At 37.4% G+C, this 15,667-nt stretch overlaps 1 protein-coding gene across 2 annotated transcripts in view; it reads right to left on the bottom strand.

Moving 5' to 3' along the window:
• LOC129740376 (serine/threonine-protein kinase OSR1) overlaps nucleotides 1-7,563 on the bottom strand; it is a 40,720-nt gene extending 33,157 nt beyond the window's left edge. For both annotated transcript variants that reach the window (XM_055732033.1, XM_055732034.1), the window contains exon 1: nucleotides 7,164-7,563. The gene's annotated coding sequence lies outside the window, so the exon portion shown is untranslated. The remainder of the gene's footprint in view (nucleotides 1-7,163) is intronic.
• Nucleotides 7,564-15,667: the final 8,104 nt, after the last annotated feature.

Raw genomic sequence — 15,667 nt, 5'->3', positions numbered from 1 at the left:
GGATTTATAACAAATGTGTCGGCTAGCGGGTTCAGCGGTGCTGAAACTCCCCTATATATGCATCAGGGTCGGCTTATGCTAAGAGACGATTCGGCTAGCCAAGGAAACACTTTATCTGCTTTGATAACCTCCCACGTTTATTGATGCTAATTTGAATGGTCTTGGGTTTGCGCGCACTAGGGACTACGTCCCACCTCCTTATGCTACCTCCTACCTCGTGACACGTAGTGATTGCACCACCTTGTGTCTCGCCTTCCTGGGTGGACCAGCCTCTCCGCTCCGCAACAGCGATGCTGCTCCGTGATTGATGCAGGTGGCCGACGGTTTGTTCCCAACACGTACAACGTTGGCTGTTGGTTGGTGTAGGTCGGTGGCTTCAGGCTTGACGGCTTATCACGGTGGATTGCAAATGCGGGTCCCGGCACTCTCGACACACGGTAGGTTGTGAACCAACGTTTCTAAGGCTCATGTGAAGCGCAGTTGGGTTTAGTAATTATCGCTGCGGTGTGATGGCGGCCTGCAGAGATGGCGGTTTCTAGGCAACACCTTGCCACAACGAGCCGAACCTCGGATCACGGTAAAACCTCGGGGTCCTGGATATCCGGGGAATTCGGTACTTGCGGATTCCAATACTTTCACTAATGGCTCTTTACTTTTGGACACGTTTTCTATGTTGTGCTCCGTTTGGCTATTACTAGTGAAATGGCCGATTTTCGGCAGTTCGTTGACCCCGTAGCCGCGTAAAGTTTGACATCACCGTTCTTTCGCCCCATCCCGATACTTTATCCGCTTCGCCCTTTTCGCCGCATTACTCCACTGCCATCTGGTAGTGAAGTTCCCAACTCCTGTTATTCAGCGTTGACGTGCAGGTTGGTGCGTAGGGGTTCTGGGGCGAACTTCGACGCAGGGCGGCTTCTCCACAAATAAAACGTCTTCTTGGCACATTTAACTCTATCGCGAACAAGAGATCAACTACCACTGACACTACTAACCGAGCACTTGTTACAGATTTTTCTGTGATTTCGGCAACCTTGCGGCACAGGTGTATCACAGCTTCCTTTCTTAATATCACACTCGTATACGGTTAACTGGCAACCCTGCCTGGCTGCACTGCTTCGACGGGCGTACCGCAGCTGCCCGGAGCACTCCTTAACTATCTGGCTTAGTATTGGCGCTCGGGGGTCGTTTTCGTTCTCTAACTTCCAATTACCACTGTCCGATGGATGGACACAAGGGCAGCGGCTTCTGCTCTGTAAAATCGATGTAATGTCTTCTTTCCCGGAAGGAGATTTTTAGTTTGTTCAGCTCACCCTACTACCTGGTTTCCGTTGCTTACGAGTGTTCTTTCGTCTTCAATTTTCTTTTCCGAACATAACGCTAACATCAGCCTACGATGAGAGGTGAGTTTTTGGATAAGAAAAAAAAAAAATGAATCCTTACTGCTTCATCGTAGCTTCCGCGCGGGTTGTCTCTTGTCGGTGCTAGTTCGGTCGATGCACCCACAATCATTTATCTGGAGGAATCTAAATTGGTTTATCTGATCCGATTGAAGTGGTCGTGCTGTCTCACCTTTTCACCGAGCAAATCCGGGATATCCTCCTTGATCGATGGCTGCGGCTCCGGTACACCAATGATTGCAGGAACTTTCTATCCACCAATTAAAGCGCGATGGCGAATCTTACCGCTTAACCGCTCTGATTGTTTAAGTACGATTGATGATTGTTGTTGTTCGTTGCTTTTTGATTGTGTTGTTTTTTTTTCTACGTGCGCGTTTGACAGCTACACTCTTATTTCTATACACTCATTCTTTGGTACGTTTTTCACTCACACGCTCCATTTTTTAACTCAAAATTTAGTATGACCGAGGTTCAAAACATAGTTCGATTCTATGAACTTAAAGTTAAGTACCCTTTTTCCTCCTTGCGATGGTTCAAAACGGAGTTCGAACTGCGAACTCAAAACTAATTCTTTTTTTCCCTTCGGCGAGGGAGCAAAGCTGAGTTCGACTTTATGAACTAAAAATTGAACTCTCTTTGTTGGACTGAAAACACTTAGCGAGTTTAGTTCGAACCGGAACAGCAACCAACGAACACGTCGCAAAATTTTGTCGTTCCGGAACAATTACCGGAAGACTATGAAGAAACTTCATAATGGAAAGCATGTTCACCGTGTCAGCGTAAAATTCTGTCCGTCATTGTCATCATATGGTGAGCGGCTTGGAATGTCCGAAAACTTCCGGATGTTGTTTACTTCCCGTGGGAAGTAACATCCGGAAGTTTTCTTTGACCGGGAGTGTCAAAACTTTTGTACCGGAACAGCAACATCCGGGTACAACAAATTTTAATCATCCTTTAATTCCCTGAAAATGAGCTACCCTCGAAAAAAAAAAGAATAAATTCGAGTTCGGCTGCCGAACTTAGTATTGAGTATGCCTATCAGAACTTAGTTTTGGGATTGTTCAGTCAAACTCAAAGTTGAGGGCTGCTACTGAAGTGCTGTTTTGAACCAAAACTACTTAATTTTGAGTTTAAAAAAAGGAGCGTGCACATTGTAGGACTACATGCTCAAAACAAAATAGCTACACAAACTTAATTATAACCCGATAGGAAATTTGACAGTTGAAAAATTTCGCCGTTCACATATTTAGTTGGGTGCCGATTTAGTCTGGCTACGAATCACCCTACTAAATCAATGACCCTATTTAGTATGCCGATTAATCGGGCTACGCTTGAATATGAAATAGGTGCCATACTAAATCGGCTGATGAGTACCCAAGTAACCAATAAGCAGTAATAATGGCCCTATTTTGGCATTATAGTGAGATATAGAATATACCCAACAAGTCTTGATAGCTTCATAATTTACCCAAGTGCTGATTAAAAGCCGGGTTTGGACTGCAAATCGGCCGATATACTGCCTAAACGGAAATGTCAAAAAATTTTCAGTGGGTGCAACCCACTGGATGAAAAAGAAAAAAAAGAATTGTTTATGTTTTTTGTCTTTCATCCTCCGCTAGCTATCTGTTTTCCTTTCTCCTTTACCCCTTTCCCGACTGTAAATTTTTGCGTCGTATGTAATTTTTTTGCTGGAGAAACAGGAATTGAACTTTTAACCTACCAGGTGCTACCCGTACAAAGCATTTATCAGCGCCTTTGACGCTTGAACTATTTCGTTCATGTTCCAATTTTGAGAAATTTGTAGTATTTGAATCCAAATACGCTACCGTTGTCCCGAAAAGGAATTGAACGTCACAACAATAAAACATGAAGAATTACAACATAGCAGTGGTAAAGGAAGAAAATAACATCCAGCATGTTTATCGGGAAAGTTTTAGGTTTATTTCTAAGTTTTTTCATGGCACAACACAATTTTTTTTTCGAATATATACATCAGTCAAATAACACAATAAATATTAAGTATTTCAATTTTCACTTTTTTCTTTAATTTTTATAAGCACGGTTTTTTTAGCAGAAATACATAGCATAAGCAAACTTGATTGATGACCCGCTCGGTTTTCTCTGCTCCTCCAGGATTACTCAGGTGATATTCCCCGGAAGATCCGATGCGTTATCCATTTCCTTGAAAAGTTTTCGTAGAACCTTTCACTTTCTTGGCATTTCAGACTTCTCGGTCCAACGGGATATTGAACAGCTCGAGCGTGTTCCACCGGCACTTTAGGCTAGCCCAAGATTGAGCGGCCTGGTCTTCTGCTGGAACAGCTTCATCTTTGTCCTCCCTGTATGAAATCAAATGCAATTTTTATCGCCGGAATAGAATCCTCAGATTCAAAAGGCAGCACGATTGGAGATTGGTTTACTTTTTATTGAAACTATCACTCGTTTTTTCTTTTCTTTTCCAAAATGTCATACACAAAGCCGGCTATTGGCACTGAGATTTGCTCTCTTAGCTCAAACAGTGCTTGTTTGACGTTTGAATGTCACCTAGCCTATTGGCATTAGTAAATATTCTGAACAGCTTATAGGCACTGAAATGCTGATATGAAGCCCAGATGCAGCTTATAATACTGCTTAACGGTTTGTTGGGTAGGCTCACACAATTACGCATGATTTGGTAGCACAATAAGTTGATCGACGTAATCGGGGAGGATCGGTCAATTTAGTAGGTTTTCGTAGGACTCTATTTTGTTGGCAAACTTTAAGCCTATTTAGTATGGAAAGGTCATAACTGAATAAGTTGTGTTGTGTGATGGAGTTCATCGAAGGGAAAGCTTGGCCCACGATAGCACAGAAGACTTCGTCAGTGCTCATCAGCAGTTTGTTCGAGTGGTGAGCGGGTTTGTATCGGTTCCGTCATGACGACGTCAACCTGACCAAGTTCCCGGACGTTTGCCGGGCATGTTTGAAGCCGTAATCGAAAGTGTTCATGATTCCAATGGAGGCATCGCTGACGACGCCCTCACCGTGGGCCAGTTTCTGGATGAGGTGCCGGAGGTGAGTTGATGGAATAAAAAATTTATTTTGGAAATTAGTTTGATTGTTTTCCTCTTATTTCAATAGAAAAACATTCAGCTCTCGAAATCCGTTTGTACCGGTTGGGTGGAGGAGCTGGAACGGATTTCTACCTTCAGGTGCGAGCTGCTGTTGAGTCAGAAGTTTACGGAAGCCTTGGTAGATCGTTGGAGTTTTGCAGTGCTTGGATGGCAAGCTTCTCCACAGGACAGGTCGTTTTCCGGGATTCTCATTGCCGAATGAGCCAGTTTGAAGGTTCGTGCCTCCACCATCAGGCTACCTGCCAAAAATTTACTTCGCCAACCACCTGGAGACATTTTTACTACAGAAAAATAAAATTACCTCTACTGGACTTGCTCCGAGATACTAAAATGAACCATTTACATAAATCGCCCTATTTAGTCGGATGCTACTTTTGCGGTCAATCAATCCGGCTAGTTAGTCGGATTGAGTTGGGTGGTAGAAAGGAAAATCAATTTTTGAGGTCAATCAATCCGGCTATTTAGTACGATTGGGTAGGGTGGTAGGAAAAAAATCGATGTTGGCGGTCAATCAATTCAGCTATTTAGTCGGATTGCGTAGGGTGGTAGGGAGAAAAATCAATTTTAACGGTCAATCAATCCGGCTATTTAGTACGATTTAGTAGGGTGGTAGAAAAACAATCGATTTTTGTGGTCAATCAATTCTGCTATTAAGTCGGATTGAGTTGAGTGGTACAAAGAAAAATCTATTTTTGCTGTCAATCAATCCGGCTATTTAGTACGATTGGGTAGGGTGGTAGGAAAAACAATCGAATTTTGAGGCCAATTAATTCTGCTATTTAGTCGGATTGAGTCGGGCGGTTAATACTAAATAGCTCGTTTGATACCCCTATTAAATAGCTGAACGTCGAAAATCTCATCAACTTTATCGCCCTACTAATCAGGCGATTAAGTCGGTTCCTACACAATCATGCTACTCATCACCCTATTTGATAGGCCTACGAAATCGGCTTATTAATCGGCTGATGCCCAGCAAAAACTCCCATAAGCGACGTTGCAACAATAGGCCGATTAGTATGATCGAAAATCGGCCGACGCACCCTTCGCGAGCCGACTAAGTATGGTGAATAGTAGGGTGTATTTCCTATCGGGAATGCTACATGGTTTCTGTTTAAAGGCTTCCCTGACATTTTTGTCGATAGCAGGACTTGCAGGACCAGATTTTTGACCACTCCTCGGTTTATCATCCAATGTACAATGTTCACCATATTTGTAAACAGCTGTTCGTACCGCTCCGACGCTCGCATCGTCTTCTTTGGCCAATTTTCTCAATGAGATTCCATTCAGGGTACACCCCTTGTGCACGATACTGTTTCTCTTCTCCCGAGTAAGACCACGCATTTTGAAATGTAATCACAAACTAAACGGTTTTTATGTTATCTTGTACAAAAGGGTGTAAACAAAAGGACGCAGCAGCTAGTAGAATTCGAAAAAAAATTGATTCAAAATGATGATGCCGTTATAAAGTGACGATTCTACTGGCTTGAGTATCAAACAGTTGTAAATATCGCGACGAAATCCTAGAAGAACATAGGTAACATTTCGATACGATGCATGAATCCCGTGACAGGGATTCCAGTAAATACGTATCAGGTAGATATATCAAAACCGGATGACATTGTCTGTTGATAGTTACATTCAAATGCTTTGGATTGAATAAATTGGTTTAAATAGTGGGTGAATATTGTACATACTTTTTTTGTCTGACGGGTAGCTTGGAGTTAAATAAAACTTTTTCTCAAAATAAGCACAATTAAAACGGACCGGATATATACCTACTTGATTATCTCATGCTATGCTATGGAACATATGAAAATTTCCTTCCAGACAGCACCGATAGCAACTTTTTTTTGGCTGGCTCGGCGAAAGAAGCCTTCGTTTCATACCGTTGATGTAAGTATACTTATTTGGAACTCGAAGAAGGTAGGTGACGAAAGAATACATTGCCTACACGACACGGCACGGTACATTGCCTCGCCTCCGATTTGACTTCCTCCCATGTAAGGCGACAGACTTTAACGACGTGACGTGTATATGGTTGGTAGCTGGTTGATTTTTCGGAACCGGACATCGACAAGAAGCGGACTGTCGATTGCTGGTCGGTAAGGAATGGATGCAAAAGCAAGGGTGAGGGAATCCGAAATGATACACCCAAAGACTGAGAAATCTCCTCAGACATGTTTTCGGTATGAATGAAAATGTTGATTCTGGCATGTTGAAAAGAGTCGTTTTTCAAAATAAAAGTCCACTAACCGAGTGAGTTAAAAAGTACCAAAAGGCATCGAAATGGTACCGCCCAAATTTGCGTGTATCTCAGACATTCGGTATTGGTGGCTATTATTGGTCCGTTTTGGGTGATGAAACATTCCGGACTGCCGTTTGGAACATGATAGGCAGTGGAATTTTTCCCTTAAACCTTCCCATTTTGCAAACACCCCCAAATCGATGGGAAAGATCCCGAAAGGCCCATTACGACTCGGTTGAATCCTAACCTTTAAAGAATGGCCCATTACACCCCGGCACCTTCTTCTTTTAGTGGAATTTCTTCGGCTTGTCTCACCCAAAAACTTAACGTCAATGGGAAGAGAAGAATGAAAAAAAAAATCATTCTAGAGCCAGACTAAATTACATAATTTAACAAGATCTGACTCACCGAAATTGGTCCGAATCTGCTAATCCGTACAGAGCCGGTCAGGTGGAACGCCTCAGTCCGTTTTTCCGCAGGAATACTAGCACAAAACTCGCAAGAAAATCAATTTCTTCTCGAGAACCACCCAGACACACTGATTTCACAATTCGATCGAATCGAAAACCTTCCGCTGGAAAGAACAACCGAAATCCGAACTAAATCACCAGTCAAACGTAGTTCCCTACCGGATGATAGCGGATAACACGGACGAAGACGACCCCGACGGAGGATTTTCCTGGACCAGAGCGAAGAAAAAAGCTCGCGCGATGACGATGATTCGTGTGTTTTTTTCTCCTTATCGCGGATCGCGGCTGCAGCAGAATTTTTGCGATTTGACGGAACGACCGAAACGGGACTCTGTTTGTTTTGACGTTTGCACTTTTGCGCCGACAGCTGTCAGTGGCGAGGCATAAGCGTTTCCACTGCTGGGCATTTGAGGGGGGGGGCACGCGTGTGAGTGATGTTAGCTCGCATGCGCCACGTTTGATGAACACTCGAGACCACGTGCACCATGGTCGTTTCCGTTTTTTGATGATTGCCAACATGTTTTTAGTTTATTCTTTAAAATTATTTTATTTATTGCTGATCCACTCTTTTTTTCTATTTCTGCGATAGCTGATTTGGGCTCCCGTAGGGTACCACTGTAAAAAAAATTACAGTATCCAAGAAAAAAATGAGCACTGTTCTACATAAGGATTATTTATCGACTGAAATTAAATCGGATGAACAAGCGGAAAACATTGAAAGATGATTTAATAAAAAGTTGTCAAACAAACATGTATACCAAATATTATTATCGGATTATCTATTGTTTATAAAACAAAAAATTGTGTTTGCCTTGAGCTTGGTCAATCAGCGGTCAAAATCACGGAAAAATGAATAATAAAAAAACCTGTTTGCGATGGGGTCAACCAGCGGACAAATTCATGAAAAAAAAAAAAATGAAAACCTGTAGTTGTTTAAATAAGTTTAGAGTTCAACGACACGGTAGCGATCATTCATTGAATATTAGATTTCGTGCTATGTTTTGCAGTCGGAGTTATCCGTATAAAGTTTAACTGAAAAGCGGTTAGCGTGTAGAAAACCGTCAGATTTTATACTGATTTTACAGATCGCACAAATTTCGCAATGGATTAATTTAAGGGCCTTCTGAATTATTCTACCGATAGAGGGAAAAAGCAATGCCATCTGTCGCATTTTCAAGCAATCTCATTGCTGCTAACAGATGGCGGTACAATAAAAAGTCAGATTTTTGGGTTGGTCGTATTGGAATTATGTATATAGTTAGCAAAATATAAAAATCTTAAAATGAAAATTTTTGTCGTTATGGTCATTACGGGCTAGTTAATTAAATTATAAGCACTAAGATTCTATTATTCCAAATTAACAATTTATAACATAAACACATAAGATGGGCTATCTTTTTTTACCCTACATATCCTCACGGTAAAATGGCATATTATTAGTTTTTCGAGTAGGAACAAATGAAGTATGCATTTGCTAAATCGATAAAAAGCAACCGCTCATATGAGGAAATCCTCCAGATACAACTGAAATAAAAAACAAGATTTTGCAAAACCTTTCAAATATCAAAAACTTACTGAAAAAATGCACTACTTTTGATATTCAATGACCAATAATCGAATAATTAGTATAAGTTTTTAAAGAAATAGTGCTTGATTTTTTAATAGGTATTTCTAAAATGTTCAGAAATCTTAAATACGTTTTTCTCGATTAGACCCAACTGCTGGTTTCGCTCATATGAAATGTTACGCAGGTCGTTTTCTTTGACATGAGGTTTGACAGCTCTACACGCTGGTGGCGACATCTCTCTGTAAAATAGCTTCATCCATCGATCCATTATGAGTGCGCAGTCCAATTTTTTGCGATGCGAATGGTATTATTTCCTATAATAGATTGTTCACCGTACACAACTCCTTTTTTTAACTTCTCTTATACGATTTGTTACATTTTAACGACAACATAATTGAATTCGACCAGCATATAAAGTATCAAAGACGCATTTATCGCATCAAAAATCTTCGTCATGCCAAATTCGTTAATTCTCAGGCTATGGAAAAATATGTTTTCAATAATGTAGATTCCCAAGTAACCAAAAGTCACATAGCTACTTAATCTTGTACGTTTTAATGGTTTTAAGTTCACATTTCGCTGAGTAAAAGGTACTCGAGAGAAATAAAATCCGTTTTCCTTAAGTGCTTCATTTGGACTTCTGAACGAACATAAAAAGTCTAAACAAGTAGCATATAACATATTTGTGCGTTCTAAGTACCTTAAAAAGTCCGCATATCCACTCGGCTTATCGTGCTTCGTTACGAACTTCTTGCGAACTATTTGATTCCATGCGGAACTTCTTACGAACTTTTTGGTTCCTTGCGGAACTTCTTATGAACTTTTTGGTTCTATGCGGAACTTCAATGCGATTGAGTTGTGTCAAAATTTTCAAATGGTTTGTTTACATTCTCTTAAAAAAAATTTCGGAAGCATTCTCAATTTGTGAACAAAAATGGATTATTTACAAAAAATAAGAAAGAATGGTTTGTTTTATTACCGTCGCCGGCTATTGGAACAAAATGGAATGAGAAAAGAAAATAATATTATGAGAATATTTTACTAATTAAAAGTCAAATTTCAGCACCAGCTTTCCTTGAACCAGAGTTGTCAAACACAAACTCTTTAGTTTTGGAACATTCTTAATTGGTAACAGTTCGATCTATCATGCTCATAAGTTTTCCCAAAAAAGTTCCATTATCCCTACTTCGATGGTGAATTGGGCAAAAATGGGTGGAGGAAGAAACATAAATAAAGTAAAAAATAATCGGGAAATGCATATTTATCAGCGATTGTATATTATTAGGTTATAAATTTAAATTACATATGAATATTCACTATCAGACTACATTTCATAGTTTTTAAGATTTCGCATAAGTAGAAACATAGTAATTCCGATTCTTCTTGTTTCCCTTTTCAATGAAAGTAACTCTCACAGCAACATTAACGACACATCCAGCACCTAGTACATTCCAACAAACATCAAAGGCAGATTATTTCGACGGGAAGTTCATCGATGGACACTTAGGAAATGTGGGTCGATTGAGCTCATTATTATTCCAACGTTGAATGCGAGGATTTGCCGTAAAAATCGATAATATTCTTAAATTTTGTTTTCTTTGGTTTCAGCCAATCTAAAATGTACATGAAATGTGTTTTAATTTAGAAAAAATATTAAAAAACTAGAAACAAATTACAACTTCGTCATGTAGAATCTATTCCTGCAGTTTTTTAAAATAGGATTGTATTGTAACATAAATTGCAGCGGCTTGTTCACGGCCCACATATTTAGGTATATTCCTTTTCTGAACTGCAAATAAACATTATACAATGAGATACATATGTTACAAAAAAGAATTCAGTTCGTGCACTTACGTTCAAATTCAAATGTGGATACGACTTACACGGATATTATCAATTCATGGTGAGCAAAATTGAGGCAAGGATAATTTATTTCGTACGGCAGTCCTCGTTTCACAATTTCTGTTTATACTTTTTGAAGCTGATTGTTTACTATTTTTCATCCCGCCTACTTTTAAAAGGATAACCCGTAAATTATTTCAAATAGATGTTTTAAATACAATTGAATCAGAAAACAGCCATGGTTCAAAGGTAACGTGCTCAGCTTTCATTCCACAGGTTCAGGTTCAAATCTCCATGCAGGAAAATTTTTCAAGTAAGTTTAAAATTGTTGAAAATAGAAACAAATATAAATAGTAAAAAAGATTAAAGCAGATCCGAATTTAAAGTAAAAAAGTAACGCTTTATTTTTGCAAGATTTTTTTTTTCAAAGTTTCATTTGAAGCTGAGTAGCCTTCTACTCAGCTTTGTTTATGGAACTTGAAAGTATCAATAAGAACTTAAATTTTCAGCTGAGTAGAACGCTATAAAGCTTTCAATCAGGGCTGAGTAAGCTTCTAAGAGACCATTCTATGGAACTTTCGGTTACTTGGGATTGTTTTTTGTTTTGTCTGGGATTTTAACGCTCGTAATTAATTCAATCTCAATGAATACTAAGAATAATAATATTTCATTCCGATGACTTCATGTTTTGTCCTCTCTTGCAAAATAATGATTTGAAGAATGATTCAAGAATTTACTTCTTAACTTTTCAATGAAATTAGTGAGTTAGAGTGAATTTTTTAACTGTGTTTACTGCTCCGGCTAGCCTACCGCACGGAAGGCTACCGTCGCGCGATTAGAAATTTTCCCAGTAACCGCAATATCCTAGCTCGGAACACGTTACAGCCTCGCAGTCAGTCAACGCAAGCAAACAAATAAACATGTTGGGTGGGATTGATTCTGACTAAATCATCTGACTTTAAAGCGATGTTATTGAAACTGGACCTTGAAAGCTATCATTTGAACAAATCAAACGGAAAATTTGGAGCAAAAATCATAAATTCTGAATCAGAATTATTAATCTGCATTATGAATCTGCATTATGAATCTGAATTGTGAATCTGAATTATGAATCTGAACTATGAATCTGAATTATGGATCTGAATTCTGAATTTGAATTTAGAATCTGAATTCTGAATCTGAATTCTGAATCTGAATTCTGAATCTGAATTCTGAATCTGAATTCTGAATCTGAATTCTGAATCTGAATTCTGAATCTGAATTCTGAATCTGAATTCTGAATCTGAATTCTGAATCTGAATTCTGAATCTGAATTCTGAATCTGAATTCTGAATCTGAATTCTGAATCTGAATTCTGAATCTGAATTCTGAATCTGAATTCTGAATCTGAATTCTGAATCTGAATTCTGAATCTGAATTCTGAATCTGAATTCTGAATCTGAATTCTGAATCTGAATTCTGAATCTGAATTCTGAATCTGAATTCTGAATCTGAATTCAGAATCTGAATTCTGAATCTGAATTCTGAATCTGAATTCTGAATCTGAATTCTTAATCTGAATTCTTAATCTGAATTCTTAATCTGAATTCTTTTAAACAAATTAAACGGAAAATTTTAAAGCAAATATCAGAAATTCTAAATCAGAATTCTGAATCTGAATTCTGAATCTGAATTCTGAATCTGAATTCTGAATCTGAATTCTGAATCTGAATTCTGAATCTGAATTCTGAATCTGAATTCTGAATCTGAATTCTGAATCTGAATTCTGAATCTGAATTCTGAATCTGAATTCTGAATCTGAATTCTGAATCTGAATTCTGAATCTGAATTCTGAATCTGAATTCTGAATCTGAATTCTGAATCTGAATTCTGAATCTGAATTCTGAATCTGAATTCTGAATCTGAATTCTGAATCTGAATTCTGAATCTGAATTCTGAATCTGAATTCTGAATCTGAATCTGAATTCTGAATCTGAATTCTGAATCTGAATTCTGAATCTGAATTCTGAATCTGGATTCTGAATCTGAATTCTGAATCTGAATTCTGAATCTGAATTCTGAATCTGAACTGAATCTGAACTGAATCTGAACTGAATCTGAATTCTGAATCTGAATTCTGAATCTGAATTCTGAATCTGAATTCTGAATCTGAATTCTGAATCTGAATTCTGAATCTGAATTCTGAATCTGAATTCTGAATCTGAATTCTGAATCTGAATTCTGAATCTGAATTCTGAATCTGAATTCTGAATCTGAATTCTGAATCTGAATTCTGAATCTGAATTCTGAATCTGAATTCTGAATCTGAATTCTGAATCTGAATTCTGAATCTGAATTCTGAATCTGAATTCTGAATCTGAATTCTGAATCTGAATTCTGAATCTGAATTCTGACTCTGAATTCTGAATCTGAATTCTGAATCTGAATTCTGAATCTGAATTCTGAATCTGAATTCTGAATCTGAATTCTGAATCTGAATTCTGAATCTGAATTCTGAATCTGAATTCTGAATCTGAATTCTGAATCTGAATTCTGAATCTGAATTCTGAATCTGAATTCTGAATCTGAATTCTGAATCTGAATTCTGAATCTGAATTCTGAATCTGAATTCTGAATCTGAATTCTGAATCTGAATTCTGAATCTGAATTCTGAATCTGAATTCTGAATCTGAATTCTGAATCTGAATTCTGAATCTGAATTCTGAATCTGAATTCTGAATCTGAATTCTGAATCTGAATTCTGAATCTGAATTCTGAATCTGAATTCTGAATCTGAATTCTGAATCTGAATTCTGAATCTGAATTCTGAATCTGAATTCTGAATCTGAATTCTGAATCTGAATTCTGAATCTGAATTCTGAATCTGAATTCTGAATCTGAATTCTGAATCTGAATTCTGAATCTGAATTCTGAATCTGAATTCTGAATCTGAATTCTGAATCTGAATTCTGAATCTGAATTCTGAATCTGAATTCTGAATCTGAATTCTGAATCTGAATTCTGAATCTGAATTCTGAATCTGAATTCTGAATCTGAATTCTGAATCTGAATTCTGAATCTGAATTCTGAATCTGAATTCTGAATCTGAATTCTGAATCTGAATTCTGAATCTGAATTCTGAATCTGAATTCTGAATCTGAATTCTGAATCTGAATTCTGAATCTGAATTCTGAATCTGAATTCTGAATCTGAATTCTGAATCTGAATTCTGAATCTGAATTCTGAATCTGAATTCTGAATCTGAATTCTGAATCTGAATTCTGAATCTGAATTCTGAATCTGAATTCTGAATCTGAATTCTGAATCTGAATTCTGAATCTGAATTCTGAATCTGAATTCTGAATCTGAATTCTGAATCTGAATTCTGAATCTGAATTCTGAATCTGAATTCTGAATCTGAATTCTGAATCTGAATTCTGAATCTGAATTCTGAATCTGAATTCTGAATCTGAATTCTGAATCTGAATTCTGAATCTGAATTCTGAATCTGAATTCTGAATCTGAATTCTGAATCTGAATTCTGAATCTGAATTCTGAATCTGAATTCTGAATCTGAATTCTGAATCTGAATTCTGAATCTGAATTCTGAATCTGAATTCTGAATCTGAATTCTGAATCTGAATTCTGAATTCTGAATCTGAATTCTGAATCTGAATTCTGAATCTGAATTCTGAATCTGAATTCTGAATCTGAATTCTGAATCTGAATTCTGAATCTGAATTCTGAATCTGAATTCTGAATCCGAATTCTGAATCTGAATTCTGAATCTGAATTCTGAATCTGAATTCTGAATCTGAATTCTGAATCTGAATTCTGAATCTGAATTCTGAATCTGAATTCTGAATCTGAATTTTGAATCTGAATTCTGAATCTGAATTCTGAATCTGAACTCTGAATCTGAATTCTGAATCTGAATTCTGAATCTGAATTCTGAATCTGAATTCTGAATCTGAATTCTGAATCTGAATTCTGAATCTGAATTCTGAATTCTGAATCTGAATTCTGAATCTGAATTCTGAATCTGAATTCTGAATCTGAATTCTGAATCTGAATTCTGAATCTGAATTCTGAATCTGAATTCTGAATCTGAATTCTGAATCTGAATTCTGAATCTGAATTCTGAATCTGAATTCTGAATCTGAATTCTGAATCTGAATTCTGAATCTGAATTCTGAATCTGAATTCTGAATCTGAATTCTGAATCTGAATTCTGAATCTGAATTCTGAATCTGAATTCTGAATCTGAATTCTGAATCTGAATTCTGAATCTGAATTCTGAATCTGAATTCTGAATCTGAATTCTGAATCTGAATTCTGAATCTGAATTCTGAATCTGAATTCTGAATCTGAATTCTGAATCTGAATTCTGAATCTGAATTCTGAATCTGAATTCTGAATCTGAATTCTGAATCTGAATTCTGAATCTGAATTCTGAATCTGAATTCTGAATCTGAATTCTGAATCTGAATTCTGAATCTGAATTCTGAATCTGAATTCTGAATCTGAATTCTGAATCTGAATTCTGAATCTGAATTCTGAATCTGAATTCTGAATCTGAATTCTGAATCTGAATTCTGAATCTGAATTCTGAATCTGAATTCTGAATCTGAATTCTGAATCTGAATTCTGAATCTGAATTCTGAATCTGAATTCTGAATCTGAATTCTGAATCTGAATTCTGAATCTGAATTCTGAATCTGAATTCTGAATCTGAATTCTGAATCTGAATTCTGAATCTGAATTCTGAATCTGAATTCTGAATCTGAATTCTGAATCTGAATTCTGAATCTGAATTCTGAATCTGAATTCTGAATCTGAATTTTGAATCTGAATTCTGAATCTGAATTCTGAATCTAAGTGCTGAATCTGAATTCTGAATCTGAATTCTGAATTCTGAATCTAAATTCTGAATCTGAATTCTGAATCTGAATTCTGAATCTGAATTCTGAATCTGAATTCTGAATCTGAATTCTGAATCTGAATTCTGAATCTGAATTCTGAATCTGAGTTCTGAATCTGAATTCTGAATCTGA

This window comes from Uranotaenia lowii, chromosome 1, assembly GCF_029784155.1.
Source record: "Uranotaenia lowii strain MFRU-FL chromosome 1, ASM2978415v1, whole genome shotgun sequence".
NCBI classification, from domain to species: Eukaryota; Metazoa; Arthropoda; class Insecta; order Diptera; family Culicidae; genus Uranotaenia; species Uranotaenia lowii.
The sequence above is the reverse complement of the archived record's forward strand: the minus strand, read 5'-3'. Positions and strand labels throughout refer to the sequence as shown.